The sequence below is a fragment of the Gorilla gorilla genome, chromosome 6, assembly GCF_029281585.2.
Source record: "Gorilla gorilla gorilla isolate KB3781 chromosome 6, NHGRI_mGorGor1-v2.1_pri, whole genome shotgun sequence".
Lineage (NCBI taxonomy): Eukaryota > Metazoa > Chordata > Mammalia > Primates > Hominidae > Gorilla > Gorilla gorilla.
In genome coordinates, this window is record NC_073230.2 from 139,950,291 (window position 1) to 139,965,787 (window position 15,497).

General features: G+C 42.6%; 2 non-coding genes across 2 annotated transcripts; both read right to left on the reverse strand.

The window, feature by feature from the left end:
* Positions 1 to 11,593: 11,593 nt before the first annotated feature.
* MIR29A (microRNA mir-29a) lies at positions 11,594 to 11,657 on the reverse strand. Its single transcript, NR_106225.1, has one exon. It is a non-coding gene; the product is annotated as a microRNA mir-29a (primary transcript).
* A 626-nt stretch (positions 11,658 to 12,283) lies between these two features.
* MIR29B-1 (microRNA mir-29b-1) lies at positions 12,284 to 12,364 on the reverse strand. Its single transcript, NR_106235.1, has one exon. It is a non-coding gene; the product is annotated as a microRNA mir-29b-1 (primary transcript).
* Positions 12,365 to 15,497: the final 3,133 nt, after the last annotated feature.

Consider the following 15,497-nt stretch of genomic DNA (forward strand, 5'->3'; position numbering starts at 1 on the left):
CCAGCCTGGGCAACATAGTAAGACTCCATCTCTACAAAAGTTTTAAAAAATAATTCTCCAGGTGTGGTGGCGCACACCTGTAGTCCTGACTACTTGGGAGACTGAGGTGGGAGGATCATCTGAGGCTGGGAGGTCAAGGCTGCAGTGAGTCGTGGTTGCACCGCTGTACTCCAATCTGGGTGCCAGAGCAAGACTCTGTCTCTAAAAAAAAATCACCAAAAAAGAAGACATAACTTACTGCCAAAGTGAGAAAGACAATGGGATAAATTCAGATTGAGACCTATGGTTGCTAGTTCAGGCAACACTTGAAGACAGAAGGGGCCTGTCATAACATGGAGTTGGGAGTTGGTTTTTTTCCTCTGGCTAACCTAAGCATTGGCTTAGAGGTTATCAGAGTGGGGGAAGACAGAGAATACTTCTCTGAAAGACTCCCTTTATTTTCCTCCTACAGAGAGGGTTTCCTTCAGGTTCACATTTGTTATGTCATTGGCTCTGACCATGGTGCTGAATCATCTGAACTTGAAAATTGAACTCCTACAAAGGTAGTAGATTCAAACTCTTAGTTGTGAGATGTGCTAGAAGTGATATGGGGAAGTGCAGCACCCCCACCCCCCTTCTGTACTTCTACCAACCTCATCTGCTCCCTTGAGCTCCTTTTGAGATATAAAATATAGGGGAAATTTCTGGCTAAAATTTATAGATTCGGATGCTCCCATTTCCTGAACGCCATCTACATAGGAGTAGTTCTTTGAATTGTCAGAAAACAACCTGGCCCCAAAGTGAACTCAAGGCAGGCCAAGCACAATATTTTTGCCATTTATGGCGAATGATAAGAGGTATGTCACAGTTCCTAAGACAACCACAAGGGCTTCTGCTCAGTGTGGGTTTTGCTGACTTCACTGGAGTCAGCAGCAGTGGGCTGCTTCATTGCTGACATTCAGCAAATGTGGGTTTATATAAAGCTCTGTCATAGGCTAATCCTCCATAATCCCACAGAATCTGCAGGGAATAGTACTTTCCATGCTAATGTGATTGAACACAGAGAGTACCTATATTATGCTAGGCATATGCTAGGAATATGGACCCTGAATCAAGAAGTTTACAGTCTATTTGGTGAGAAAAACGTGCATATGGGTGATGCAAAGTAGAATGTACTATGTGTGTTACCAGAGATCCCGTGTGTTAGACCAATAGTGACAGGACAGTGGTCTGTTCTGATCTGGAACCTGACCAGAGGCAGTCCTCAGAGTACTGAGCTCTGAGCTCGACCTTCCCCTCACCTTTCATTTCAAGCTAGGGGTGGACATATCTGAGCTGGTGGAGTCTGGTCAGCTACAAACCTGTTTTTAGAGATGAATTCTGTGCTATGAGACTCTGGTCACGAATCATGGAACTTCTGCTTTCTGAGAGCTTGTGTGGATTGTGTATTCTTCCAAGGACTGTTAACCAGTGAGAAGATAGTTAAGACAGGCTGGGGCAGACAGTGTTTAATCTGCTTCAGAGACACAAACTGCAGCTCCATCCCACCAGCATCTGCCAACACTAGGCAGAGAGATTAGTGTGTGGACGTGGCACAAACAAAGGGATGCACAGGGATTGGTTTAGGAGGGAGAAGCCACAGGATGAGCCTTTCCTCTAGGGGACCTGGGAGAGGGTCGAGCAGCAGGAGTGGAGGGTCTTGCCTCTCATTCAACATCAAGAGTCCTGCATCCCTCCTGGGATCCCTTTCTCAGAACTTAAAGACTTAAGAGAGAAGGTGTGGTATGTTGAGCCAGACATTAACTTTGTCTAGGAGAACAGCATGGGTTTTTAGCAGCATGGAAGGGTGGCACTTGCAATCAGTTTAGCTGCTTAAGCCAGTATCCTGAGCTGAGAAAGGCCTGAGCAGCAGAGTTCTGGGCACAGTACAGGAAAACCCCCTCTCAGTGCCTAGAGAGTACCTGGAGCAGGGTAGGTGCTAAATAAATTTTTACTGAACTGAATTCTTGCTGAGCTACTAAAGGAGAGGTGAACAGCTGCTTCTAAGGGCTGATACTATGCTCCAGAAAGCAGAGGAATGTGTCACATGTCTGGTCTTTTGGACTCACAGCAGACCTCACATTCTATAGCACTGAGGGGCTCCCGCTGCTGGGACAGAGACAGGAGCTCAGGATCAGCTTCCCAGGGACCCAGAACGCAGCCCATCTTCACCAGTCATAGCACCTTCAGATAAAAAAGGCCAACACATATGTCCACAAGTCCTCTTTTTCTCTGTCACTTTCACTTCCCAGACATTTCGAGGTACTGCTATTGACCTTCGCTTCTATATTGGGAAAATGGGGCTAGTGGGTTTTTTTTTTCCATGCCCATCAGGACCCTTCCAAGGCCATTTCAAAGTAATTCGCAGGTAGGGTACCCACAAGAATCTCTTATCTGTTGACTCTTTTCCTTTGGAACTCAGTTCATAATTTACATTTGTGCCAGCCTCTTTCCCATCCAAGTTTCTAATTTTTTGTTTTTTGACATAGAAAGCTGGTAAGTGAGCTGGATTAGAACAGGAGTCCGTGTACAATCCACACTTTATGCCTTTGTCCTTGTTCTCCTGCCTGCCTTTGACCTTCCTCTCTGGCCTGTTCAGTCACAGGAAGGAAGGGAGAGGCAGCTATCTGCAAGAGCAAAAATGCCTCTTACAAAAGCATACCCAACGGCTGTCCTTTTTTCCAAGACCAGTTCTGACAGCTAAGAAGGCTGACACCCAGCTGGCATCCTCTGGTACCTTTGTCCTGTCACCTCCTGCCACACCAAGCCTCTGGCACAGTATTGGTTACCAACTTCTGTCAGGCCTGCACCATCTTCTGCCCAACCCACAGTGGGTGGCATCCAGCATGTTCAGGGTTGATACAGATTGGTTCAGGGCCATAATTTTGTGGACTTTTTTTTTTCATGAATGCAGAATTTATAGGTGATAGAAGCACCACTATGTTTCTATCCTCCTCCTCTTTGACTTCCTCCTGTGACTTTTGGTGAACAAGGTCCTCATCCACCTACAGACCCCTTTCATCTCCAGGAGGAAGGGCTGTGTGCCTACTGCGCTTCGTCTCCACTCTGGCTGTAGAAAGTGCTAATCCTGAGACAGCAAGTCTGCACAGTTTGGCCCAAAGCTTCCTGGCCGCACCCACATACCAGGGCAGTGCCAGCTTGCTCCCTTCTAAGGCAGCATCTATTGTTTCCGTACAGTGGGCAGGGTTGGCCATTCGGCGCAAGGCCACCTGAGTGGAAAACGCCTCTTCAAAACAGGGTGGCTTCAAAACAGTTGACTACACTTTGTTCTTTGGCCCCTGAAGAGGAGAGAGAGAGTAAATGAGAGGTGTGGAGCTTCGCTAGAAGCAGACTATGGGAATTTAAAATCGACGCCAAAAATCCTTCCGTCAGCTTATTAACAAAACACAATTTCTGTGGGGTTCCAAGCTCCATTCTTGGAAAAAAATCAAAGCCCACTGCAATGGGTGGCCATTATACCCAGAAGGAATGGAGGAGAGGAAACACTAGAGCTTCTTCCCGTCCTCACTGACCAAGGAAAGCTGTTCTTCCTTCTGATGCCTCTGTTTTAACAGCTGTAGAATGGAGGTAAATACTAAAAATACAAAAAACTAGCTGGGCATGGTGGTGCACACCTGTAGTCCCACCCACTTGGGAGGCTGTGGTGAGAGGATCACCTGAGCCTGGGAAGTCGAGGCTGGAGTGAGCTGTGATCACACCACTGCACTCCAGCCTGGGCGATGGGAGTGAGGTGAGACCCTGTCAAAAAAAAAAAAAAAAAAGAAAAGAAAAAGAAAAAAAAAAGGTATATTAAATGAAAAAGACCTCTATTATGGCACAAACTCAGGAAATTTAAAGGACACAAAGGATAAACAGAATCTCCTCAAAACTTCCAGAGCAGAAGGGCCAGAAATCAGCATTGTATCAGACCTCTTCACAGCACTGGGGGCTAGAAGACCAAAATCTGAGCCAGTCAGGAATTCCATAACCAGTGAGACGACCAATAAAACATGGGCAAAACGAAAAACCTAAATTCCATAACCAGTGAAACGACCAATAAAACATGGGCAAAATGAAAAACCTAAAAAAAAATGACCTTTGTCAGGAAACTACTGAAGGATGTGGCGTGTGCGCGCGCACACACACACAGTGACTGTGTGTGGGGTCTGAAAATGCTGAGGGGAATGTTACAGTTCTATAAGGTTTAGGAATTAAGTATATCATGAATTCAATTTAAAATGATGAAATTATTCATCTCAGAGTTTATAAGAAGTTTTAAAAGGAAATCTAAAACTATGTAGTTATGATATCAACAGTATCTATATAATTATCAATACCAATTCTTGAGTTAACCAAAAACTGTGTTCTAACTAAATTGTGAAGGCGAATGGAGTAATATGTGTACAGGTGGCAGTGGAGTTAAAGCTAAATTCTCATTTCCCATAGTAGAAAAATTAAAAAAATTCAAAAAATAAAGTCAAAATGAAGACATAGCGGTATGAGCATTTTAAAATGGAAGTAACAGTCTATAGAATCTCTTATCAGAAGAAACAGATAAATGATTTGAAAGCAGCTGCCTGCGAGAGAACACAGTAGGACAGAGAACAGCTGTTTGCTCTGGGACTCAGTGCCCTCTTACTTGTTTATGGATATATATTACACTGACAGAAATAAAAGTTTAAATTTAAAGAACGAGACAACTCAAATGCCAGTACGAACCTGTGAGTGGATAAACAAAATGTTGTCTATCCAAATAATGGAATATTATTCAGTCATAAAAAGGAATGAAGTACTGATACACACTACAACGTGGATGAGTCTTGAAAACATGCTAAGTGAAAGAAGCCAGTCAGAAAAGGCTGCGTACCTTTTATCATGCATCATCCCTATTGTATGTATGTATCATGTATCATACCTATTGTATGATTCTGTTTACATGAAATGTCCAGACTATGTAAGTCTGTAGAGAGCAGATTTTGCCAGGAGCTGGGAGGAGGAATGAATGAGGAATGTCTACTTAATGGGTACAGGTTTCTTCTTGGGGTGATTAAAATGTTGTGGAGTTAGAGAGTGGTGATGGTCACACAACGCTGGGAACATACTAAGGCCACTGAATTGTATGCTTTAAAATGGTTAAAATGGTAAAAACGGTAAGTTTTATGTTATGTGAATTTTTAACCTCAATAATAAAGGAAGGAACACTGTATAGTGGATTTTGTATGGCTAGTACACAGATTCTATTGTAGTTTCAGTTAAGTAAGAGTTGTTTACAAAGTCTCTGCGCTATACATTCTGCTTTAGTTAACATGAAAGAGTGAATAAATGTATGCCTTTGATGATTTATTATTTCCATAGTATCTGAGGAGCCGTCATTATTCTGAATAGCCAAGATTTTAGGCACAACAGACAGAAATGAATTATAAACTAACCTGAAAATAGAATATCTTATCATTTATAATACAGAAATTATTCATGCTGCAGTTCTTTAGTAAACAGCTTGCTTTCTTGTCATCTGACACTTTCAAAAATGGAGAAGAAGAGAAAACTTGAATTCAGAGTTCTGGGTAGTAAGTAATGTCTTGTGAATGAGCTTACACTATGTTTTGCTTCACTTTTTTCCAATTAGATTTCAGTTCTCTCTCCTTTGGCACCCCCTCATTCTGCAACATATTTTATTGCCTATTTTTTTTATTAGTCAACTATTGAAACAGGTGAATTGGCTAGAAAGAAGAGCTTAGTCACTCAGAGTGAACTAAGCAGCAAACACTGGCCACCAAGACTTGGACTCTTGTGAATCAGCTTCAAATTTGTTCTTGTTGTTGTTGTTGTTGTTTTTTAAATATTTGTTTGGGTTTTTTTGTTAGGTCACCAAGAAGAGTTTTAAAACCCTGTCTCACAAAAGGGCTTTTTAAGATTTATACAAAGCTAATTTTTTCTCATAAGTATGTGTTATTTTCTCATAATGATTTTTCTCATTTCTATATCATATTAAAAAAATTCAGGCCGGGCGCAATGGCTCATGCCTGTAATCCCAGCACTTTGGGAGGCTGAGGTGGGCGGATCACGAGGTGAAGAGATTGAGACCATCCTGGCCAACATGGTGAAACCCCATCTCTACTAAAAATACAAAAATTAGCTGGGTGTGGTGGTGTATGTCTGTAGTCCCAGCTACTTGGGAGGCTGAGGCAGGAGAATTGCTTGAACCTGGGAGGCGGAGGTTGCAGTGAGCTGAGATTGCGCCACTACACTCCAGCCTGGCGACAGAGCGAGACTCTGTCTCAGAAAAAGAAAAAAAAAAAAAATTCAACCAGGAGGGTAGATGTAATAAGTAGGAGGGACTTTTTCTCTAGGCAGTACCACTTATTCTTTTCCTGAGGATGTTGGTTTTATATGGATTGTCTTTAAGCATCACTTGGAAACGCTACAAATAATGCAGCTAAATGTTTAAGCAATTAGGAAATAGGAATTTTTAAATACAGAGTTTTGCACTGCAGAGTGTTTACAAGTATTAAAAGATTGTATTACCCAACTGTTGTTAAATTCTAGTAATATAAATTGATACTAAAGAAAACAAACCCAGAAAGATCAAGTGACTTGGATCACACAGCACAGGAATTAAGAAGGAAATTAGTATTCTTTGTTGAATATTTTCCATTTGAATAGTTACAGGAAAATTATTTGCGTATTATACAAATTAGTGTGTATTGACATCATAGTGGAAAATAACCATTTGTAAATCTGGAGCGGTATTTGATATACTTACTAATAAGTTAAAATATATATATTATATAATATATATATGTTTTAATTAGCCATGTGTGGTGGTACATGCTGTGAACCCAGCTACTTGGGAAGCTGAGGTAGTAGGATCCCTTGAGCCAGGAGTTCAAGGCTGCAGTGAGCTGTGATCACCACTGCACTCTAGCCTGGGTGACAGAGTGAGATGCCGTCTCAAAAAACCCAAAACCATCGTTTTATGAGATATGAACAATAGAGGAAACTAGGAGAGAAATGTAAAGGAACTCTCTATACTATCTTTGCCTTTTTTCTGTAAATCTAAAATTATCCCCCCAAAAAAAGTTTATCTAAAAAGTTAGAAAAGTTAGATACTAAAGGCAGAATGTTTGAGGCTAGATAAGGATACTATGAGCTGTATTAGCTATCTATTGCTGCATAAGTAACCCCAAAAGTTAGTGGCATAAAACAATAAATTTATTATGTCATAGTTTCTGCAGGTCAGGATCCTGGGCATGGCTTAACTGGGTCTTCTGGCTCAGGGTCACTCACTCATAGGCTGCCATCAAGGTTTTGGCTGGCGCAGTGGTCACCTGCAAGCTCGTTGAGAGAGGACCCACCAAGGCCACTCATGTGACTCTCAGCAGGCCTCAGGTCCTGGCGAGGTATTGGCTGAAGACATCAGTTCCTTGTGGAATGTGGGCCTCTCCATTGGGCAGTTCCCAATATGGTAGCTGGCTTTCCAGAGTATGTGTATGAGAGAGAGAAGAGAGAGATAGAGAGGAGAGGAGAGAGAGAAGAGAGAGATAAGAGAGAGGAGAGAAGAGAGAAAAGAGGAGAGGGAGAGAGAGAGAGCATGTCGTGAGGGTGCAAGCCTGAGGAAGAAGACAACAGAATCACAGTCTATTTGTAACCTAGTCTCAGAAGTGACATCTATCACTTTTGACATATTCCATCCATTAGATCCAGTCCACACTCCAGGGGAGGGAATAGCACAGGGCATGAATGCCAGTAGGTGGGGATCAAGGGGACCACAGATGAGGCTGCCCAGCAAGTGAACACACCCATTTACACCATCTCCCACACTGAAATGAGCAGTGCTGATTTAAGAGCACAGGCTCTGGAATCACAGAGATCTGGGTTTGTGCTCCTGCTTGGAAATGTCAGTTAGACGATCTTGGATTATTTAATTCTTTTGTTTCTTCATGGCAAAATGGGAATGATGATAATAACACTGACCTCAAAGGGCTGTTTTGAAAGTCAGACTAAATGAGCTAATTCATGCAAAATACTTACTTACCAAGTATCTAACACAAAATAAGAGCTCAATGATGATGATAAGCTGCTATTATCATCATCATCACCACCGCCACCGCCACCTGATTTGTAATTCAAACTCTCATGTTGACTAGCCGTGGCATTGCAGGCAAGTTACTTGACTTTCCTGTGCATCTGTTTCCTCGTGCATAAGCTGGGGAAATACTACCCACCCTTCAGAGCTATTGGGAGAGGAGGGTGGTGATCACGTGCTTGGCCCTTGGTCGCTGTAAATGATTACTTTTAATGGGGGTTCAGTCTGCTTAGCATAAATTTACTGCCCTTTTTGGTTAAGGCACATCTGTTTTTCTGTCTTTGTTTGCTCTTCTATGAAATGAGGACAACAATCCTTAATTATTGTGCTTTTCATGGCTCTCTAGCCTATTAAACAATTCCTGTTTATGCATTTAGAAGGAAAAAAAAACCACATGGGTAATCCATAATGGAAGATACATCAAAATCATATTTATGGTCTCAGAAATGTTCTTTGAAGCAGGGTTATTTTCTTCCATCTTATTTTGGTCATCATTGGAAGTAGTTTTTATTCCTCATGCACATGGCAGATGAAAATGGAGAGAAACTATGAAAAGTGGAGGCTGCAGCCTAGAAGGAAGATTTGCCACAGACACCTACACAAAGGATAGCTCACGTGGAATGTAAGAATGGAGTGTACACAGTATGTCTTGTTCTTGTCTACCGTCCCTCCTAGGAGCAAGGATTTTCCAGCCTTGCAGAGAAGCCTAGTAGGTAATCAGTCATGAGAATATAACATGCTAAGTGCCATCAGGCTCTGAAGGGGTACAGAGAAGAAAGCCTTTGCCAGGGATCTAAGCCTTGATGCAGAAGGCAGAGGAAGGCTTCCTAGACAAGTTTACACCTGAGCCAGGGGCTGCAGGTTGGAGGTCCCTAGCTTACAGTCCCTAGGGGCTGGAGGTCCCTAGCTGACGAGGAGGAGGAAAGGGGAGATGTGGGCAGAGGAAATAGCACAGACACAGGCTGAGAAATGCCAAGATACCTGAATGTTCTCAGCAGCAAACAGCTGGGTGAGCACAGAACGCAGGCCCCAGGAAGCACAGCCAGAAGATGGTGACACAGGTAGGTATGGGGTCACGAAGGGTCTGGTACCTGGTTGACACACTTATAAGAGTTCAGCTAAAAGTGAGGGACAAGGAGCAAGGTCATGTGGTTAAACAATTTTTATTTTTATTTTTTAAAGAGATGGGATCTTGGTCTGTCATCCAGGCTGGAGTGCAGTGATGCAATCATGGCTCATTGCAGCCTCAACCTCTTGGGCTCAAGCAACCTCCTGCCCCAGCCTCCTGAGTAGCTGGGATTACAGGCACCAGCCACCGTGCCTGGCTCACGTATGTATTTTACAAAGATTAACTGGTGGCTATAACAAAGCTAGACTAATGGCGAGGGGTGGGCCCAGAAAGCTGTCTAGGAAGAGCAGAGAAAGGGATGGATTCTAAAGAGAGAATTGAGAGAGAACAGCAACAAGTTGTGCTGAGTATGGATGTGGGTAAGTGAGAGGGAAGAGGTCACAGACCTCTGGTGTTCGCAGCTTTCACCATGGGGCAGAGCAGGGAGAGCTGGCTTTGGGGAGAAGGCAATGTGGATGGCTTTGGTATATGCCTAGTGTTCCATTATTGGAACACTAAGCATGTGGGAATTGTCTCCAGCTGCTCAAGGTCATCGCCAAGGTCTGATGGCAAAAATTCAAAAAATTGCAACCTCAAGCATAAATGGATTAAATTGAGACAAGTTTAGAAGAGCAGGCTGAACTATTATACTTAGGAGCTAATAAAAATATAAAAAGCAAGATGTCTCAAAAAATATCCCAGGCTAGACCTCTGGTTTGAGGGAAATCAACACATAGGGATGTATTTGGAACCAGGGGAGTAAATAAGATTACTCAGGGAAAACAGCGAATAGGTAAGAAAGCAAAAGACAAGAGTTTTGGGAAAATAATAACCATGGGATAGAAAAAGATGTGGTGGAATGATCCTGATTCTCGTTGGATTTGTGTGGTAGACAGAATGTTTTGGCTACAAATTGCATGTGTTAGCCCCGAGGAGAAAAGGCCTTTTCCAGACAAGTGACAGGCAGGAGGGAAAAGGAGGGAGGCGGTGTGAGAGGGCGGGAAAGCTTAAGCAGGGTAGATAGAATATTAACTCTTGATTGAGGCCAGTGGCTTTTCCAGGCCAGAAAGAAAACAGAAGGACAAGGCCCAAATTCCACCAGGTGCCCCTGCAGTTCTCCAGGACGCCACATGGGGACAGCAGGTGGCCGGTCTGTGCAGTACCTGTGTTGGGAGCTGCACACAGGGGCTCCTGGAAGAGGAGCGGCTGAGATGGCTCATTCTTGAGCCTTTTATCATTTTTATATTTTATTATTATACTTTAAGTTCTAGCATACATGTGCTTATACCCAAAGGATTATAAATCATGCTGCTATAAAGAGCCTTTTATTTTTGCCTCTTAGTGGACCTAAAAACTCAGTATTGTTTTTCGTCTAATGACTTCACTTCTAGTGAGGTTGTGTTAGTCCGTTTTGCGCTGCTATAAAGACATACCTGAGACGGGGTAATTTATATAGGAAAGAGGTTTATTTGGCTTACAGTTTTGCAGCTGTACAAGCATGGCACTGGTACCTGCTCGGCTCCTGATGAGGCCTCAGGATGTTTTATACATGGTGGAAGGCGGAGAGGGAGCAGACATGTCACATGGCGAGAGAGGGAGCAAGAAAGAACAAGAGAGAGGAAGGAGGTGCCAGCTTTTTTAAACAACCGGCTCCCTCTAACTGAGTAGGAACTCGTTAAGTGAGGACAGCACCAAGCCATTCACAAAGGATCCACCCCATGACTCAACCACCCTCACCAGGCCCCACCCCCAATACTGGGGATCACACTTCAACATGAGATTGGAGGGGACAAACATCCAAACCATATCAAAGGTATACTCTAGGATCCTAGTTCAAGCAGCACCTGCTTTCGTTGCTTTGCCTTCTAAATTGAACTGACACATATTAGCACAGTTCTGTCTCAGCCATAGAAACCCAGTTTCTCTGGACCATTTTTCCTTATGTAAGAAAATGACCTGTTTAAACATGGAGGGAACTCCTCAGCCAGCTAAGAGAGGAGAGTTCAGAGATAGCTGGTGCAGCTTCTCATCAACAACAGAATTGACTCCCTCGCTGCTCCTTTCCCATCATCTAAGCCAGTCATCGATTTTCCCCAGGAGTGTTTCTAGGTATCCATCACCAAAACAAAACCCCCACCAAGTCTATGGAATTTCTATAAAGTAAAGTATAACCATTCATGATATGCTAATAGTGAACCATTTGTTAGTATTATACCACATGCAATTCAGGTCAGTGAAATTCAACTTAGAAACTGGAAGAAGAAAAATCACCTTTGCATTATTGCTTTGCATTTGTTTTCTTAGTTCTTGTCCATGGCCCCAGCGGTCACCAATACATTTCCTCTCAGCAGTCAGCATCATGGTGCTCTTCCCCAATCATTATAACCGATTTCAGATGGTGCTAGAAAATTATATTGACTCTGAACACCAAAAGAAATCAGTCATCCTCTAAGGGGTCACAGAAGGTCGTGAGGGTTGGGAGGGCCCAAACCTTACTAAATCCGGCATACATTGGGCTCTTTAACCCAGGCACAATGGAGTGAGTCTGTACTATCTATTAAGTGCTATAGGTTTATTCCACAAAGAAGTATAAAGTTCCAACAATGCAATATCCTGTACAATTACATTCATCCCTTGGTATCCTTGAGGGATACCAAAATCCACAGATGCTCAAGTCTCTGATAGAAAATGGTGTAGTATTTGCATACAACCTACACACATCCTCCCATATACTTTAAATCGTCTCTAGATTACTTAGAATACTTAATGCAATGCAAATGATATGCAAATAATTGTTATGCAGTATTGTTAGAGAATAATGACAAGAAGAAAGTCTGTTCATGTTCAATACAGACACAACTTATTTTTGGAAAACTTTCGATCACAGTTGGATCCGCCAGTGCAGAGACCTGACTGCCATTCGTGATATATGCCACCACTGTTGGCAGGGGTGAGGAAGGGGTCAGCTACATGTGAGGCAGGTTCTCACAGCCGTCCTGCTGTTGCTTTCAAATACTTCAGAGCTGTCCCATTCACTTCTTTTGCTGTTGGCAGTGCAGCGCAGCTGGTCTCCCCCAAGAACACTGATTTCAAATGGTGCTAGACAATCACTATTTAAATCTAAACCACCATATGAAACCAGCTTCCTGAAGAAGCTTTATGATCTATTTTTTTCTTCATAATGCTCTCTTACAATAAACCCAAGACAACCTAGAAAGGAAAAGTTGAAACCTAGTTGTGAGTTACTCAGTGGTCTAAACAGAGCTTTGGCAAATTTCATATATTCATAAACGGATGTCACCGAATTTGTTATTGATGGGAGAGCATGCCTGGGACTCCCTTATTCTTAAGTTGCCCAGACAAAGGTTCAGCTTCGTCATGTAGAGGCAAGGGCACATGTCAGCCCCGTCACTCTTGGGTGGGAAGACAAGGAAAATCCTTTGCTTGGGTAAAGGCAGGAGAAGTCAGAGGCATCCTGTGATCAAGTACCCAGGCAGGCAGAGGATGACTAGCAATGGTGCTGGAGAACCGTCCGTCGGACATGCAAATAGGACAAAGCAAGCAAGTGCTCCATAGAAGTTGAAGAAAAACGCTTTCCTAAACCTATTATTTTCACTTGGAGATAACTTTGTTTGATCCAAAGGATTACTGAGATTTTGGGGTCTAGGGAAGAAAATAGACTAGCTCAGAGGCCAAGTCACATGATGGCACTAATGAGATGCTAATGTCACTTCCGGAATGAATTCCTTAGACTGCATCTATGAGTTAGGGGTTTTTGTGAGCTTTACTTAAGACTCTCCTTCCCTCTACTCCAAAGGTAAGGCTTTGTACTCTGAGTTTTCCTTGGCAAATTATTTTTTGCAACAGTTCTTTTTCCCCGTCATGGTATAGTTCTTGATATCATCTTATTAGGTGGCCTGTGGTCGTCCCTTTTTGTGTTCTAGGCATCCAAAAAGATACTTCATGTACCCAGGCCACCTAATTAAAGGGGTGTGCACTGTTTTTATAAACTGTTATAAAAAATTTTATACATTAAATTGGAATGACAATACAATGAATTCCTAAATCCATACTATCTAAATTCAATAACTATTCCTTTTTGCCATGTTTTGCTTTAATTATCTATATGTAATATAGATACATATTTTTTGCTGTATTGTTTGAAAGTAAATTGATAACCACCCATACATACACCGCTCCTAACTACTTTGAGGTCATTCTATAAAATGAAGACACTCTTCTACATAACCACAAAATCTTACCATACCTAAGAAAATAAACAATTCCTTAGTACCCACAAATATCCAGCCTACATCCAACTTCTCCCACTTTCTCCAAACAAAAGGTTTTTTATAGGTTTTTCAAACCCAGATCGCATCAAGGTTGATTCACTAAGACTCTTTGGCCTCTTTTAGCCTCAAAACACTACCCAACCTTTTCTTTGGCTTGTTTTATCATGACATACCACCTTGTGAAAACCAGGCTCCAATCCTGGCTGTACCATTCACTTAGTCTGTTCCCTTGGCTTGTATTTAAGAACTGAACTTCAGTTTCTCCGTCTGACTTTCCTCATATATCATCCTCATTTTACAATCTCACTATGTGTATTAGAAGAACATCCAATTACCACGTGCCTGTGGTTGATGATTCCAAGTGGGTTCAGTGCTAATCAGTCAGGAGATGCACTGCAGGCTGTTTACCTTGGGTCTGATTAACATAACATTCTTGTTCCTCATGGGCTTGGCCAGTTATCTTTTCATAAGGAGATCCCAGCACAAACTCATCCTTTATCATGGAGAAGCATCCACAGCACATACCTATTGCTGCTAGGCTGGTTTTTAAAAAAAATCTCTGTGAATAAGGGAATAGAACACCAAGGCTATGGAGATGTGTGGCAATCATTTCATCAAAGACGTAAACAGCTTGTTGACTGCAGTGAAAGGCACATACTTTGTGAAGTGACAGGCAGTGACACATTTCAAGTGGATAGTAAAATTTAAGCACCAAAACTGGGAAAAGTGCCAGGACAGAAGAATCACTGCAACTCTCAAATAATGGTTTCACTAATTCTGTGATTCCTTTAGGGACCCCCTGCATCCTTCTGTATATGCTACTCTAATTCGCAGTATCAGTGACTGAAGTACAAAAGAAGCAGCCAGATTATTCTCATCAGTTACAAAACTCCAAAGTCTGCTTATTTTTGATAAATAACTAGTCACAGTGTTTGCCTACTGCCTAGAAGTTTTTTCAAATGATTGACACTTCAGTTATGGGGAAAATTTTTCCTGAAGAATGAATTTCTTTCTTTTACTTATGTCTGATAAGATCATATATATCTCATACACCAAATACGTCACACACACTATATATTCAACCATGCCCTTAGCAGGGCCAAACAAATATGCTAAGTTTTTTACATTGTCTTTATGTATGCTTCTCAAAAATTCAGCAGAAGGCTAACCGTGGTGGCTCATACCTGTAATCCCAGCATTTTGGGAGCCTGAGGCAGGCAGATCACTTGAGGGCAGAAGTTTGAGACCAACATGGTGAAACCCCATATCTACTAAAAACAAACAAACAAACAAAAAAAAACTAGCCAGGCGTGGTGGCACATGCCTGTAGTGAGGCTGAGGCCGAGGCAGGAGAGTTGCTTGAGCCCAGTAGGCGGAGGTTGCACTGAGCTGAGATCGTGCCATTGCACTCCAGCCTGGGTGACAGAGCAAACCTCTGTTTCAAAAAAATTAGCCGGGTATGGTGGCGCATGCCTGCAATCCCAGCTACTCAGGAGGCTGAGGCAGGAGAATCACTTGAACCTGGGAGGCAGAGGTTGCAGTGAGCCAAGATCGTGCCACTGCACTCCAGCCTGGGCAATACAGCCAGACTCCATCTCAAAAAAAAAAAAAAAGGCCGGGCATGGTGGCTCACGCCTGTAATCCCAGCACTTTGGGAGGCCAAGGCAGGTGGATCACGAGGTCAGGAGTTCAAGACTAGCCTGGCCAAGAAGGTGAAACCCTCTCTCTACTAATAATACAAAAATTAGCTGGGCGGGAGGCTGAGGCAGGAGAATTGCCTGAACCCGGGTGGCAGAGGTTGCAGTGAGCCAAGATCGCGCCACTGGATTCCAGCCTGGGCGAAAGAGTGAGACTGTCTCCAAAAAAAAAAAAAAAAAAAAAAAAATCAGAAGAATAAAGGTATGATACATTATTTTGCATCTGTGGGCTCTTCATATTAGCCCAGTGTGACAAGGTCATTTGGTATATCTTCCCACATTGCTTTTATGTCCTT